The sequence below is a fragment of the Aricia agestis genome, chromosome 17 (assembly GCF_905147365.1).
Source record: "Aricia agestis chromosome 17, ilAriAges1.1, whole genome shotgun sequence".
Taxonomy (NCBI): domain Eukaryota; kingdom Metazoa; phylum Arthropoda; class Insecta; order Lepidoptera; family Lycaenidae; genus Aricia; species Aricia agestis.
In genome coordinates, this window is record NC_056422.1 from 5,383,433 (window position 1) to 5,401,257 (window position 17,825).

A 17,825-nucleotide genomic window follows, 5' to 3' on the forward strand; every position below is an offset into this window, starting at 1 on the left:
ATTTCGTGACGGAAACTATTTAGCTCCATGCAAAAAAACACACAAATTTTAGTATGACAGCAAAATTCGGATACACTCGAATGTCATTTGCTTGAAAGTGACAGTATTTTCCGAATTCGAGATCAAATCCGTGCGGATTCGCTTCGTGAATCGGGCTTCATGATTATGAATGTTTTTTTTTTTTATCTGAAAGGGTCGTCTTCCAATGCCTCTCCAATTACTGAAGGTTGGCAGTCATGCTCCGAAACATTTCCTTGTCCAAAGCGAGTCAAGTGAGATCTGAAGGGGTAAACCGATTTAAAACTTATAAAAACAATAATTGCCTATAATATTATATATCACAAAAATCTATTAATTCATTATTGGCCTAATAGATGTCGCTAGATTCAGCGTGTATCATTACGCATCTGTATTTAATCATTGCCCTAAAGATCTTCATTACACGGACATAATGATAAATGATTGACATCATTATGATAAATCATTACAGGCATACAGATGTACCATTCGAAACAAGACTTGTCATTAGAAACATTCTAGGGGTCAAGAAGTTATAGAATAATATAGATTAATGTACTATCAGAAAAATTCTAAGCAGATGACGGACCTACGTGATTTGGTTGCGTTATATGAAACCCAGCCATTGACATAACATAACCCAATCAAATGACGAAGTAGATCTGACATCTGGGTATGAATCAGTTTCTTCGATGTTACTAATTACTAAATAGGATCACAAATAAAAAGACAGTATGAAAGAAAAGGTACGATAATGTCACCACTCTTACTTTGTACCACACTGTACTTTCTGAAATCTAAAAAAAGAAAACTAGAGTTTAGATATTATAATACTTAATAAAAATTATCTTTATTTACTTGATGTTATTTTTTTTTATGAAATAAGGGGGCAAAGGAGCAAACGGGTCACCTGATGGAAAGCAACTTCCGTCGCCCATGGACGCTCGCAGCAATCCACGGGCATCAGAAAAGCTGCAGGTGCGTTGCCGGCCTTTTAAGAGGGAATAGAGTAATAGGGGTGGGTAGGGATGGGAAGGGAAGGGAATAGGGGAGGGTAGGGAAGGGAATAGGGTAGGAGATTGGGCCTCCTGTAAACTCACTCACTCGGCGAAATACAACGCAAGCGCTGTTTCACGCCGGTTTTCTGTGAGAACGTGGTATTTCTCCGGTCGAGCCGGCCCATTCGTGCCGAAGCATGGCTCTCCCACGTTTAGATTATATATTTAGTATAGGTATAAATAACATCTAATAGACAGATCGGTTTAATAGACATATTAAACTTATAATAACCCTACCCGTTTCTAATTGATACGCCATTCTATAATTCTCCAACGTAAATTGTAATTATACACATCTTTACATCCAAACCGTACCCATTAACCACAAAAGGGACTACTAAGCTTGAAAAATTGGCCCAATTCAAATCCAAATCGATATACTTCGTATAAAAGCATTGATACAAAACCACATAAAAGATTGGAGTGTATCAAAATGACATAAGATTCTTTTCATAGCACGAAACGCCTAGGGGCCACGTCATGTTCTTTTTTTAATTGATGATGTGTTAAAAAGGTCGTATAATATATCCTCAACCGTCACATTTTAGAACAATTTTCAATTCAAAATTCGATTCGTCACGGACTGGTTGCGGTTTTAGACGTCTACTAAAATTAGATTTTTTTGTTTATTTATAGTGTCAATATTATTTAGATTACTTAATATTTGTTATTTCTATTTTATCTTGACCTTCAAAATTCTAAATCATGTTTAACTATACATTTGGTGTTAAACTTTCCTGTTTTTATAAAACACGACAAGAGCTAAAGTATCGTAATTATATCGCGTAACCAAAAGTCTTCATTATTAAATATATAATAATTATTACCTGTTAAATAAAGAAAACTTTCTTATATCAGATGAATTGAGTGTCGATAGTTCAAAAACCAAAAATTGATGTTCATAAATCCAAAAAAATCTCTATTAAGAAAAGAAAAAAATCTCGTCAAAAGCAACTGTCAGTTTCGATAACGGCGCCCTAATCACTTTTCCCTTAGGGCTTCAAAAGTAACATTTGTCCTACGAAAGTAAAACCCTTAGCCATTGTGTTGACAGTATTATACCGAAACTTACTGACAGATCATTTTAACCCCGCTGAGTGTAAAAAGGATCGCATTGTATACATTGTCACCAACATTAAAATTGTCACCAATACCAAAATAATTCCAACGCACAAAGCAAAAGTGATTCTAAACACCTCTCTGACAACACAAAAGTATAACTTACCACACACACTCCAGAATGTTAAGTAGAGGCGCATTTTTCCCAATTTAATGCCAATTTATAAACATTTTATGCCTAATTGATCGAATTCGATACTGTTAGACATTTTGGTATTCATTTGTACAAATAAAATTTACATTTATATTGTTTATTATTCCAAATAGATTTGTTTATGTAAATGAAGAAAATAAATGATTATTAACTTTTATTTGACAGAGATCATTTCTACCAAGCAAGCAAAGTCTTCATTCGCTTCGACAAACATGTCCATAGTATGCGGTGTCGCAAAGGTGTTTGGAAAATATTTGCCTTTTTTTACAATATTTGGTTTTCGAGTGCATTATTTGAATTTAGTGGCGCACTTATTCGCGACCACACACGGCTCGGTTTTTTTCTTTCCTTCTTCTTTTTTATGGCCGACTTTTTTTTCTGGCGTGAAATCGTATGTGTTTTGACAATGCGCTGGAAACGTGCGCTCGCGCAGTTTCGTATGTTAAACACGGTCGACTTGTTTGTCTTCTTGTTCCAAATAAGTAATTTTTATTGCCTTTTATATTATTGCGATAAGGTTACATTAACGATTTTTAAATGGACGTTAAGTTTACGACACGTTAGAAATGGCGTGGCCGTGTTTAATTTTGACATTGACATTCTGATAATGACGATCATCGCGGTGTTAATACCCGATTAAATTATAAAAATAATTGTTACGCGATCATAAAAGATATAAGCAATTAAAACCTGCCTTTTAAGACGAGTTTGGTAAGAATAAGTGACTGTGAACTAAATTGTATACAATTAATATTTCAAGGCAAAAGAAAAGTCTTAAACTCCAAAAAAATATTAAAATATACAACTAAAAGGAGTTACTTATGTCCATATAATACACAGCTCCATGGATGATAGAGAAAATTAATTATATGCAACGTCTATGCAAGTCAGACATAGTGTGTCACAAGTTAAAATGCTTTGGACACTATCTACTATGTTAAGGAAGCAATTAGATAATTTACTAAATCAACGTCTTAGCGGAACGGACATCGGCTACAGTATATAGAATATACAGTACATCACCTTAAAGCAAGACACTAAGAAGATGCAATTTTAAATTATTTGGACACTTTCAAAATTGTTGACTTTATCCTTATGTGGACGGCATAAGGATCACCCTCATACGTCTCGTATACTGCAAGGTAAAATATTATAGGATACGAGCTTTTGCCTGCGGCTTCCCTCGCGTTAAGAAGTATTATTATATACAAACTTTCATCCCCTATTTGAACCTCTTGGGGTTGGAAGTTATCAAAATCCTTTCTTAGCGGATGCCTACGTTATAACATCTACCTGCATGCCAAATTTCAGCCCGATCCGTCCAGTGGTTTGGGCTGTGCGTTGATAGATCACTATGTCAATCAGTCAGTCAGTCACCTTTGAGTTTTATATATATATAAAGATTAATTTTTACCTTGCAGTATACGAGTCAGGCTTACGTACACATTAGCGTAATTTCAGATAATTTTAAGTAGGTTTGTAGGGATCCAAAATAATGCATTGATCACGTTGCGTGATTGATGCATTATTTTGGTATAATTATGTAAAACATGGCTCATCATTGACTCGACGCTAAAAGGAAGAACGGGATGCACTCCGAGAATGCCGGCGAAACACCAGACGTACCTAATTTTTTGAAGATTTGAAGATATTATATTATTTGTTCTTCTTTTATTATCTTCTTTTTATGCCTCGCCTGCGGTCTAATCTTAATCAATAATTCCATTCCTATCGGGGCACGTGTCTAGACGTGAATTTAACATTTTTGGCCTATGTGCACACAAGAGACACAAGAGTTTTAACTACAAGAATTTTGAATTTTTACTTATGTGATTCTACTATATAACATTTATACTGTGCTAGTTATCTGTTCTCGTCGTGTGAGGGCGCTATCTAGTGTTATCGGGCCGCAGTTACTGTCGCCGACGTCCGACACGACCGCGCGTGGGCACACGCAAAGATTATACACCGGTTTATTGACGGTTTATGCCTAATGTACAGCTTACTCGGTGAGTTGAGATAGTGTGGAATGAACATTGAAAGTTTGTAGTGTTTTTAACATTTGGAATTTATTTGAACTTTTGATAATATTCTAATGTTCATAACATTGTGGTTGATTTCTCATAAATCTAATAAGTCAACAATTACCTTTATCTATTATTAATTATGTTATAATAAATTACCTATGTAAAATTGTTTATAATAGAGTTTTTGTTTAATTTCTCATCAGTTCATCACTAATTAGTAATTTGTAACGACGACGTTGCATAAAAATGTATCGCGTGGCTTACTTACACTTACTTAATGCCTTACATCATATTGTTTAGTTTGCAATTTCCGTCAAAAGTGGCGACAGTTAAATAAAACAGTATGGTTAAATTAAATACTATAACTTAGGAATCGGTAGTCCATATTATAATATATTTCTTACAGAATAAAATACAAATTAAAAGACTAACTGCCGCACTCAGAGTGGAACATTAATTACTTAATTGTAATTAATTCAAAATTTTGACATACGCCCCATACATTATCTGTCAAACTCTTCATTCAATTGAAGGTTAATCGTAATTAAATGTCTCTGAGTACGGCGGTCAATGTTATAAGTAACATCACATGGTGTCTCTACAAAATACTCTTTGTCGTCGTGACACCTCGCAAGTTCATAATCGCAGATGTGACCGTTAATTCGTGCTTTTGATACGATAATGCGTAAGGTTATGGTTTTGAGATTACGTGCGAAAATTATATTTAAACATTTGTACACTCGTATTTTTAACAAAGGTCAGAGATGTAGATAGGCCACTTGATAATGCCTTTGAATACGGTTTTACAGCTCATGTTCGCAGTATAGGAGATATTCTCCAACTAAAGGTGCACTTGAACATAAATATTACATCTAGCAGTAGTTAGTAACATTTTAAGGCTTTTGAGGAGGCGTGTGAATATTATATTCTCTTAATTTATGATAAAGACTCTATCTGAAGAAGTGTTCTAAGTAGGTAAGTCGGCGTAATCGAAGCTAAAATGTTTAAAATATTATCATTGAGTATTTACTGGCTATTGCAGTTCGAAAAATTTGTGCTTATTAAATGTACTTTAAATAGGTTAGAGATGTCAGATGCCTTCAGGCAAGTGGGTTAGTACAGTATAATATGAACTTGAGGCACCTAAGTTAAGTAGTATTCTGATACCCTGCTCCAATATATATCCTGTGCTTGAGGTTTATGATCTTGATTAAGTAATCACTCAAATATTTTCTTAATATTTCAAAATTTAAGTAGGTAAGTATTTTTAAAAAAATATAATAATACTTGGTAGACAAAAAGTTATCTAATTAATAAGATTTATTCATCCCACGACTCATATTTTACAATCAATAAACTAATTAATTGACAACAAAAATCACAAGCCATATTTTACATCCAAATTACTATCAGAGTCTAAAAAGAAAAAAAGAAAAACATGTTGACACCTTATTTAGTATTATCTATGAGAACAAATGGATTGTCATTTTTGTTTGAAAAAAATAATAGTAAATCGATAAAATAATTCAAACGCACACATTGACACGAGGGGCGGTGGGCGGGGCGATGGCCACGCCCCCTCCGCCCCGCGAGCGTTTTCATTGGCGGGCACTATTCCTGCGCGTGAGCATTGAAAAGTGCGATTGTTCCTCAAATGGCTCACGGACTTGAGCAATTGCGCACTGGTGATTGAAGTAATTTAATAATGAAGATTAAATTATACTCTTACATTAATAGCGGAAAACTACAAAATTCGATCCACTTGATGATCCATTATATTAACCGCCTCCGTGGTCTAGTGGTATAGAGCGCGGCTCTTGACTCGGAGGTCGTGGGTTCGATTCCCGCGTTGGAAACATGTTATTTCCAAGTTTGGTTAGGACAATGCAGGCTGATCACCTGATTTTCTGACAAGTAAGATGATCCATGCGTCGGATGGGCATGTAAAAAGTCGGTCCTGCGCCTGATCTCTCGCCAGTCGTGTCGGTCGTCCGTCCCACTGGGTTATGAGAGTAAAGGAATAGAGAGTGCTCTTGTGTACTGCGCACACACTTGGACACTATAAATTACTCCTGCGTAGCTGGCCTGGTTTCAATGAAACCGGCCACCGTCACCGAAACCGGTGTGGGAGTTATTATTATTATTATATACTATATTCATTCATTTATCGATAGTCTAGCGATGATTATGAACTGTCTACGTTATTCTCAACCTAAATACCATAATATGGTTTGCCTTTGTTATGAATCACATAGGGATATCAAAAGATTGTAAGGATCTTCCAGAAAAACAAGGGTACAAACCATAGATTAGGTAGATAACTCATACATCGAAAAAATCTTACTTGATATTGGTGATTTCTCTTTCAGACAAAATAACCAAATTGAATTTGCCAAACCTTACAAAATTGTAAAATTATAAATTGTGCTAGTTTCATTACGATTCTTTATAATAACGCATCTTAAAACGCAAATATTTGTCTTTAAAAGCTAATGTGTAGGTATCGTGTCACTTCTGACCAAGTTTACTTTAAGTTACAATTTGTGCCAAAGCAATAATATTATGTTAGCATATATAATTCATACTTAAGCATTATCTGTCAAACTTTGTATTAAATTAAAGTTTAATTATTACTAAATGTATCTGAGTACGGCATTCAATCTCTTACTAACACAGTATTTGAACAAAACTCTTTCCTGTCCATTTCAAACGTCCGTTTAGAGAACACGACTCCGTGGGAGCCAGCATCTAGATCGATTGACCTGACAATGGCTCTTTTACTACCTCAGTACAAATGGTTACTTCCCACACTTATCTACAGCGTTTATTGATGTCCAAACAACTATCTAACACTAATGCGATGTACTACTATTTATTGCTAGTTTGTATCATTTACTGCGAATTGTTGATTCGATTTTGAAGTCAATTGCTCTTTGACTATCATGTCTCATTGTAATGTTATTGTTTCTATAGAGTAATATCTATAGGATGTAACAAAACAAAGTGATAATGTAATAGGGTTTATATTATGAATCACCAGACAGTCGCACCTTCGGTACAACAAAGTCACAACAGCTCATTTTCAAATTGTGCAGGACAAGGGTTTTAATTTTTTTTCCGCATGTTTTTCTACATTTAAGGATAACTATTCATAGTAGGTTTGATATCTTTAAATAATTAATTCTATATTTAGTTGGCTATACTTCTAAGTAAAAATCTTCTACTTAATTAATAAAAAAAATCTAATAAAAGACATAACAAAAAAAAGTGTCCTTAATTATGCCTTTGTTGCTCCAGGAGTTATTAAGTTTAATGACTCAAACAAGGTATGTTTTAAATGAAATAAAGTGTCTTAATCAAACATAATCGTATATTTTCTTCTCTAAAATCAACTACTAATAAAAGGTAACGTAAAACAATTAAATTCTAATGACATTCACAACAGTAAATGGCATCATTTTAATACTTTAATTTGCATTCTGACGCCTCCGTGGTCTAGTGGTAAAGAGCGCAGCTCTTGACTCGAAGGTGGTGGATTCGAATCCCGCGTTGGAAACGTGTTATTTCCAAGTTTGGTTAGGACAATGCAGGCTGATTACCTGATTGTCAGACAATTAAGATGATCCATGAGCCGAATGGGCGTGTAAAAAGTCGGTCCTGCGCCCGATCTCTCACCAGTAGTGCCGGTCATCTGTCCTACTGGGTTATGAGAGTAAACGGAATAGAAAGTGCTCTTGTGTACTGTGCACATACTTGGGCACTATAAAATGAATCCTGCGTAACTGGCCTGGCTTCAATGAAACCGGCCACCGTCACTGAAAGCGGCATGGGAAGTTATTATGCTTGACCATTATGCTTGTTTTTTTTAAATACTTTATCTGGTTTTTTTGCCATTGACTCGGGTTTCTGGTTCATTTTTAGACTTTGTAACAATACTTCCTTGTTCAGTACTTGGTATATTCTCACATACTGCATTATGATACACAATTATTGGCACACTAGAAAGACGTTTGCAGCGAAATGTAGATTTAGAGTGCTTGGAATGACTGCCAGAGCTAGATGAACTTGAGCTGGATGTACCGCCATTTGAGCTGGAAGAATCGCCGTTAGAATTGAAGGAATCACTGCTAGAGCTGGATATTCTACGGATTGTCGGAATAACTTTCTTTTGTACCTTTTTTGCGGTGGTTCATAGTCAGATCCATCTAGAATAAAAATATTATTAATAAATTACATTTTTATAATGCAAAAGCCTAAAGTCAGTAACAACAGTAAAGAAATTGTGAATTGTCTTAAATTTTATAGTTAATCTAATTGATCAACCCTTGATTAGATCAATTAAAATTGAAGACGAAACTCTTTCGGTCCAGCGTGGATCTTCAACTTTATGTTCTAGAATATAGATCATAAAGTTGGAAATCCATTGGGTACATGATTGTAGTTTCGGTGACGAGCTCATCGTACAGCCTTTCAGAAAATAACATAGCTGATCATCACTATCGTCATCAAATTATTAATAAATAAAAACTATGCGGTTTACTTGCAACTTTGATAAAAAAATGAACTTAAATGAACCTATGGGGTAACAAAGTCTCAATTTTATTTTTAAACTAAATAGATAGTACTCATGATACAAAAAATTGGAATCAAAAAGTCACAAGTCATTTATAACCAAGTTTTAAATAATGATAATTAACCTTTACAGCATTATTATAGTTTATGACTTTGTAGATCCAATTTGTATAGTTAAATAATATAATAATTTTGGATCAACAAAAACGGTTATTAAAGAAATGCCGTTGTAGCTCCAAAATTATTGTAATTTTTAAAAAAATATTGAGGTGTTAATAACAGATACGTTTTTGTTGCTCCAACATATAAGAATAAAAATGGTCATAAATATCTTTGTGTGGCTGTAGCTCCAACCACGTCAAACACTCGCGGGCGCGGGGACACTACTGACTAATGAAACTTTGTCGGCCCAAAACGCAATGGAATAACCGCCAATAACCACAAAGGCACTTCCGCCATCTAGTATAATTTTGAGAAACTTTCGCGAATGTCTTTGTTGCCCCAAGTACAGGCATGGTTTAGAAACAATTTGGCATAATTAGCTGGATTTTGCAGTTTTGGCTATTTGTGACTTTGTTGCACCGAAGGTGCGACCTGTATAGTTTTCTGTGAAAGCAGTAGCGAAAGAGTTACTCTCTTAAATTGTTATGTACAATATATAATAGGCAAATTAATGATGCTGCACTGGGGAGCTTGCCCATACAAATCACCAAAAAAAAATGCTCTTTCAGCGCTGCTACTTTCACAGAGATCCCTATATGGTCGCTGTTAAGCATTAGTGTCCTAACTCCTAACCCACATTTTTTTGTTGTTAAATTTTGAATGCAGCCTTGTTCTAAATCATATAAAGAACATAACTGCATTCATAACTCAATACGTAATTTTTGTGTGGGTTAGTACACGAATGCTTAACAGCGCCCATAAGGACTCGACATAGACATCCTAAAGTATTATCACTTAGGGCCTGTTTCACCACTTTCTGATAAAGTGCCGAATAGGCTATTCACCGCTTTTTGACAGATTCTTCATACTTCATCTGTCGAATTAAATGGTGGATAGCCTATTCGGCACTTATCAGGAAGTGGTGAAACAGGCCCTTAGGTTTGTTACGAACCTTGTAGAGTTTACTCTATAATTTTAATCACCATTATTAAACACCAAATTGTCTACACTAAAACAATTTGATAACAAATATAATTTATGCATGAAATTTCAGATTAGCATAATGTATTGCATTCCAGATGCTAGACCAGATCAATTTAGAGCCTAAATTATTCCATTAACTAGAGTAGCAGGTAATTTATCTGTAGCTCACCTGATATCACTAGAAGTGGTTATGGTAATACAAATGGTACTACTATTATAAATTATACTAGATGTTGTATGTGCAGGATAATGGATACTGAAGCAGCAAATAATAATAATAATAATAATAGCTCCCACACCGGTTTTCGGTGACGGTGTCCGGTTTTATTGAAACCAGGCCAGCTACGCAGGAGTAATTTTTATAGTGCCCAAGTGTGTGCGCAGTACACAAGAGCACTCTCTATTCCTTTACTCTCATAACCCAGTGGGACGGACGACCGACACGACTGGCGACAGATCAGGCGCAGGCCCGACTTTTTACATGCCCATCCGACGCATGGATCATCTTACTTGTCAGACAATCAGGGGATCAGCCTGCATTGTCCTAACCAAACTTGGAAATAACATGTTTCCAACGCGGGAATCGAACCCACGACCTCCGAGTCAAGAGCCGCGCTCTATACCACTAGACCACGGAGGCGTCACGATAGCGTCGGAGGCGAAGCAGCAAATACTACCTAATCATCAAAAAGTTCAATCCATATTCTATACTTCCATACTAATATTATTAAAAAATCGGCCAAGTGCAAGTTGGACTCGCGCACGAAAGGTTCCGTACCGTTATATATTTTATGTTCTTAAATTTTGGTGTGGTGTGGTAGTAAATGATGTGAAGCGTCCATAAATAATATTATTATTATTATTAATTAAGGACTTCATGAAAATTTCATGTCCCTACCTGTTGCCATTATTGATATCGAGAAAAAAAAGCCAAAAAAATCACGTTTGTTGTATGGGAGGCCCCCTTAAATATTAATTTTATTTATTTTTTAGTATTTGTTGTTGTAGCGGCAGCAGAAATACACAATCTGTGAAAATTTCAGAAATGTAGCTATAGCGGTTCTTGAGATACAGCTTGGAGAAAGACAGACAGATAGACGGACCGCCATCGAAGTCTCAGTAATAGTGTCCCGTTTTTACCCTTTGGGTATGGAACCCTAAAAATTCGAAAGTGTGCCTGTCTGTCTGTTACCTTTTCACGCCCAAACCGCTGAACCAATTTTGCGTAAAGGTACGGAGATACTTGGAGGCCCGGGGAAGGATGAAGGATACTTTGTATCCCGGAAAAATGTACGGTTCTCGCGCGATAAACGAATTTAGGCGCAACAGAGTTGCGGGCGTCATCACCACTTTTACACCACAATAACCGAATTTTGTCGAAATTTTTTCGAAATTTTGTCGAAATTTTGTCGAGACGAAAAAGTTACAGATAATAATATCTAGAAATAGAATAAAATACTACACTAAGGGCCTGTTTCACCACTTCCTGATAAGGCTATCCACCAATTAACTTGACAGATCCAGTATGGAGAATCTGTCGAAAAAGTTGTGAATAGCCTATTAGGCACCTTATCAGAAGCTATCCACCACTTCACTTGACAGATGAAGTATAGAGAATCTGTCAAAAAATTGTGGATAGCCTATCAGGCACTTTATCAGGAAGTGGTGAAACAATTTAATTGCGGCTTAGAAATTCGAGGAAGGCGCGAACATTAAGCTTTACTGAGCTTTTACGTTATAGCAATTGTCAATGTCTGAAATGTCTACATTCCTGTCTCCAATAGTTTAAACACAATATAAACGTCATACAGTAGAATTAACACACATACAGTACAGTGTACAAAGGATGTTATGTTCCTTCAACTAAATGCTAAACGCTCAAAAATATTATAATAAAAGTAAAGATTAAAGTGCGTTAGTTTGGATGGAAGCCGGCCATGTTTGTATTGGCATTACATCGGAAACTTTTCTAAAGATCCGTTCCATCAATGTACAGTCATTATAATATCCAGCCGTATTCCTCGATAATTTAGATATCGCTTCACAGAAACAAGTTTTTCGTGCGTGCCCCGTAACACTGCGTTATTTTACTGCCTCAAGTACCTACTTAAAACCTCAAATCACACTAATCTCTCTCTGTCCGTCTGTTACGTCTTCAAGCTGAATCGATTTTGCTGAAATTTGATATGGAAATACTTGGAATCCTGTGTAAGGACAAAGGATACTTTTCATACCGGAAAAATGTACGGTTCATGAGCTATAAATGAATGTTTGCGCACCGGAGTAGCGGGCGTTATATAGTACTGTATAAATGTGCGAATGAATGAATATCCAGACTTGATAAAACGCATGCGTTTTATCAAGTCTGGATATTCGTATGGAGAAGGTGTACTGTATACATTTATAATGTGGCTAAAACGTATTTTGTTAGTCAACGCTGTTACTAAGTGCGTTTAGCTGTTTTGTCGCAAACACTTTGTAACTAAACAAACTTAATTTTAATATTCAGCATAAATTCTGAAAATTATCTTAAAGGGTCAGTTCACACAGTACTAAATTATATGGATTTTTATTGCGTAGGTACTCTTGCTTAATAACAAGATTTAGGTATTTTAAGGCCTGTTTCACCACTTTCTGATAGGCTATTCACAACTTTTTTGACAGATTCTCCATACTTGATCTGTCAAGCTAATTGGTGGACAGCCTTATCAGGAAATGGTGAAACAGGCCCTAAATAATTTAATATATCTACATCCTATACAAGCAACAAATATACTAAAAATATGGCACTTTTTTAATATTATGTAGAGTGGCGGTAATTTGAAAAGAAAACGAAAATAACAAACACTACAATAGAATAAATCATAACTAGCCTTTCTATTTTTATCTTTTGTGTTTGATATATTTTAAGTGTGAGACATATCAGTTGTGTGTCTGAGAATCTATCACACCGAACTGTAATTCAAAATCTTTAATACGTACCTACGTTAAAATGACATAAACACATTATTAGTAATAGGTACGCGTAATAATCTTATTGATATGATGATCATGAACAACTAGCAAATTTTTTTATAATTTCCTAATTAAAAAAATTTTGGTTAAAATTATGTTTTTCATTTCCATTAATGTACCATCGAGGAAATTGATTTCTAGGCAGTTAACGGACCTATGTCATTTGGTCGGCTTATGTCAATTCAATGTTAGCTGTGATCGATCGGATGGGTTTGACGTAACGCGGCCAAATTACTTAGGTCCGTCATCTGCCTAGGAATCAACTTCTCTGATAGTACATGTTCTTGATACTCTGTGAGTACTATAATACTCTGCTGATTCGTTATAGGATATATTGTTTATTACTTTGGTACTATTCGATTACTAAAAAGATCTAGTTTTACGTGGCTTAGGAATAAAATTATCTTTTTTTAAATAAAGAAACACGTAAACTAGTTCAACAATACATTTGGGTGGTCGACTTCTTCTCACTGAATAAATAAATCAAACCTAATCCCATAAGTCGTAGTTATGACTTTGATTGGAAAATGACTTAAAAATACACTGCATCATGGTATTGAGTTCAATACCATGATGCAGTGTATTTTTAAGTCAATTCAATAATAATTTTACACAACGGTGTGACAGGATGAACGCGGCTCGCACGCGCTAGGCGCGCCGAAAGGTATTCATACACCAAATATTTACACCGTACCGCGCCTATTGTGTCGCTTTCGGCGTTTCAAGCCTTATCAGCTGTTTGCCCACCAAACACCGCTGTTTGGGCACCGGCGCTCGTCTGTCTGTCCGTTTGTCTCCCTTATCTATATAATCGATTACGTTCTTAGAATTCCCTCGTTTTACGATTGTTATTTACAACTTCATTACACTACATCAATTACGAGATAAGAGTAACGTCATATTTTGGGCGCTGTCTTGGTTATATGAAAACGTAAATATACCTACTCGTATTTCATATTTATTATGCTATATATATGTATATGATATACTCATATTAGTTTAGAGACCGATAGAAGCGGTTACGAACCTTCTATAACTGACCAAGATCGATGTCATTAATATGCTACAGACATAATATTTACAATCATGGTGTTAATCATTATTATTCCATCCCATCTATCCCACCCATCGTAAAAAAAGCCTTTGACGCCATTTATCTACAATTAAGTGTCTAAACACACTAGACCGAAAATGCGCGGCCGAAGTTCGCCATGATTACGCCAACAATGCGCTACGCGTACGCATACAATACAACGCGTCGTAATTTCGGCATGGTGTGTCGTCACTCATCATTAATTTAAAATACATTGCAGGCGTAATCAACTAATCATGCCGAACTTCGGCCGCGTTTTTTCTGCCTGCGTTTAGACTTTAGACACTTAAAAATCATTTACATCGAAGTGTCACTCGCAATATCAACCAGTCCGCTTAAATAAACTCAAACGAATCGTAAATAAAACTTTGCTCGCAGTTAAATTAACATGTTTTCGCGAACAGTGTCCATATATTTAGCAATCTAGTTAGCTTTATTGTACCTTTTTACTCTCCAACAAGAAGCACGGTTTATCGTTTTATAGCACCAATAGCAACTGCACCTTCCTAATTAACAGCTTTATTAAGAAGGCCCTAATTATCGTATGGCCCTACAAAAAGGGCCCTGATTGTCCCACGGGCCAACAAAATAGGGGCCACTAATGAAAACGTCTTAATTTTATCGCTTTATTCGTTTATGAAGGCTTTAAATACGGTTAAGAAATCTTTAGAGCACCCATTATGGTGTTTTTAGTTTGCGTTTAAAATGTGCTTTAGGCGAGTTGACTGGTTTAAATAGGTAGAGAAGGCTTTTAGAAGTCATTAAATGTGATCATACATTAAGTACATTACCTACTCAGTACTCATACTATAAATGCGAAAGTGTGTCTGTCTGCCTTTTCACCATCAGTTCAAAGTGAAAAGCTAACAACCTTTTCACGCCCAAACCCCTGAACCGATTTTGTTGAAATTTGGTATGGAGATACTTTGAGTCCCGGGACAGGGCATAGTATACTTTTAATCCAGGAAAAATTACAGAACTTGTAACGCCAAAATTTGTCCGCGCGGGAACCGTACACTTTTTCTGGATTAAAAGTATCCTATGTCCTTTCCCTTTTGCATGCGTCATCTAATACATAATATTTCTATGTTTCTTAACCGTACTTTACATGGGCGCCGGCAGAAATAATTTGCAAGGGGTGCAGATATTAGTTTTCTTTCTTTTCTTTTTTTTTTACTTTTTACGAACAAAATTCAACAGAATAAGTAAATTTAGTGCCAAAACATTACGAACTATCTTTGTACGGCATGGTCATAGCCCATAGGGTTACAAAATGCTTTTTATTTCAATAATTCCTGTTGATCCCGAGATTTCCAAGGGGTGCAAGTGCACCACCTGGCACCCACCTGCCGGCGCCCATAGTACTTTATCTAGATATTGTTTTTGATTGATAAACTCCTCTTAAAAAACCTCTGAAACTAGAACATTAGAGAAGATGTCAGTTTGTTATTTTTTATTGTGAAAAAAAATCTAACATCTGGAATGTTTACGAACATAACTTAGACATAACATTGAAAGTTTAGTACAAGTTGCCGAAGATTTTGCGATAATCCATGACTCAGGCATTTCATTAAAAATCCCAAGCTTATTTTTTTTTCGGGATTTCGATTAAAATTTGATAAACGTCGCTTCTGATGCTTCTTATTATCGTAATAATCGTATCCGAATACACTTGCAATAATTTGCTACACTTTGTTGGGAATGAATATCAACTTATTGACTTAGCGGGTGGTAATTTAAAATACTATCGCCAGAATAAACCTTATGCCCTCACAATAAGACCCACCGTTTTTTAATTAAGACGTTTGTACACTAATGTAAATTGTGTTGGATTATAAATTCGCAAGTAATTAATGAAGGTACCATAAAATAAGAATAAAGATAAATATTTATGTTTGTAAAACTTTTACTGTAAGTATTAATTAAATATGATATGCAACGCTACTGCATTGTTAAACTTTAACCCCCTTACTAGTAAACGTTGTGTTGTTCCTGTCACACAAGTGACATTTTTAATTGGATTGAAGAAGACAAAGCGCTGTATAACTATTCAAAGCTTATACAGCGTTTATTAGTAAGGGGGTATATCTAATGGCGGCTCTCGACTTATGGCGGCTCTCGACATAGGCGAACGCGTTGGCCAACGCGTCTGCAGACGCGTTGGCCCAATGTGTAGAACGGGCGTTCGCGCGTTGGCCAACGTCTAAATACCTACGGCCAACGCGCGAACGCCCGTTCTACACATTGGGCCAACGCGTCTGCAGACGCGTTGGCCAACGCGTTCGCCTATGTCGAGAGCCGCCATAACGTCTATACTTATCCATAATTGAAGACGTAATTTCATGTAGTGGGTAACTTAAATAATTTGTTTATGTTTTTTTGCATAAATTATTTGAAATAAAAAAATAATGCCTACACAGTACACACTAAACTACTGTATAGCCAGATATATTAGGTACAATAATGAAGAAGTAGGTAAGAAACAAGGTTTTTCAAATTATAAGGGAAACAATTAGTTCGTGTTATAAGTGTTAATAGGTAATCCAGTTCGTCCACTTCAATTTATTATCCTCTACTTTTGGACTATGAAAAATGGATCAATTTTAAAATCATTGTTAGACATTTTATAAAATGCCCACACAATTTTAATGATCTTAAACCTTTGTAACATTGTGCTCCAAAGAATTCGGCTATATCGTAACTGTCGTTACCACATTTCATCACAATTAAACTGGCAATGAAAGGGTATCGGGCCCTATTATGGGGCTATTGTGGCCCTATTGTTACAATTCGCCTTACAATGCCACACTTATGGTCGGTTCGGGACATGAAAAAAGAAATGGCCAAAAACACGAACACACGGACGACGCGTTTGTCGAACATTTCTTTTTGTTACTTCTTTTTTTTTCTTACAATTTAAAGTATTTAATTGAAATGTTATTAAAGTTTTGTTATTTAATTTTGTAGAAATGTTACGTTCTCCTTTAGAGGAAAGCTCTAGCCTGAAAAAAATACCTTTTTAAGATAGTCAGACGAATCTCTACCAGATTTGACAGATTATATTAAAAAGGTAGAAATTGTCTAAACACACTATGCCAAAGAAATTCCGCCGATTACGTTAGCAATGTCAAACGAATACAATATAACGCGACGGAATTTCGGCATACCTCGTGTGTCATCGGTAATTTAAAATACATTGCAGGCGGAATCATGCCGAAACTCTGCCGCAGAACTTCGGCATAGTGTGTTTAGACACTTAGGGAGATCGCAGACGACAGACTTTTTGTGCGATCGAGTCTGCGGCGCCAATACAGTCGGCATGGCCATAGTCTGTCGTCTGCGATCTCCCTTAAGCTTTTTACAGACGAACGGAACTTGTCGACGGCAATTGTCGACGATAGCGGTTGACTATCGTCGATATGTGCCGTTCGTCTGTAAGAGTGCTTAACAAAATTCATACAACTCCTATATTTGAGGAAATTTCGAGAGCAGACCATATTCAGATCATATTCATATAAAATCAAAGTTAATAAGTATATTTTGCTAAAAGTCATGGCTCAAAGTGTAAGGTAATGTTTTACATTACCTTACACTTTGAGCCATGACTTATGCATCAAAAATGA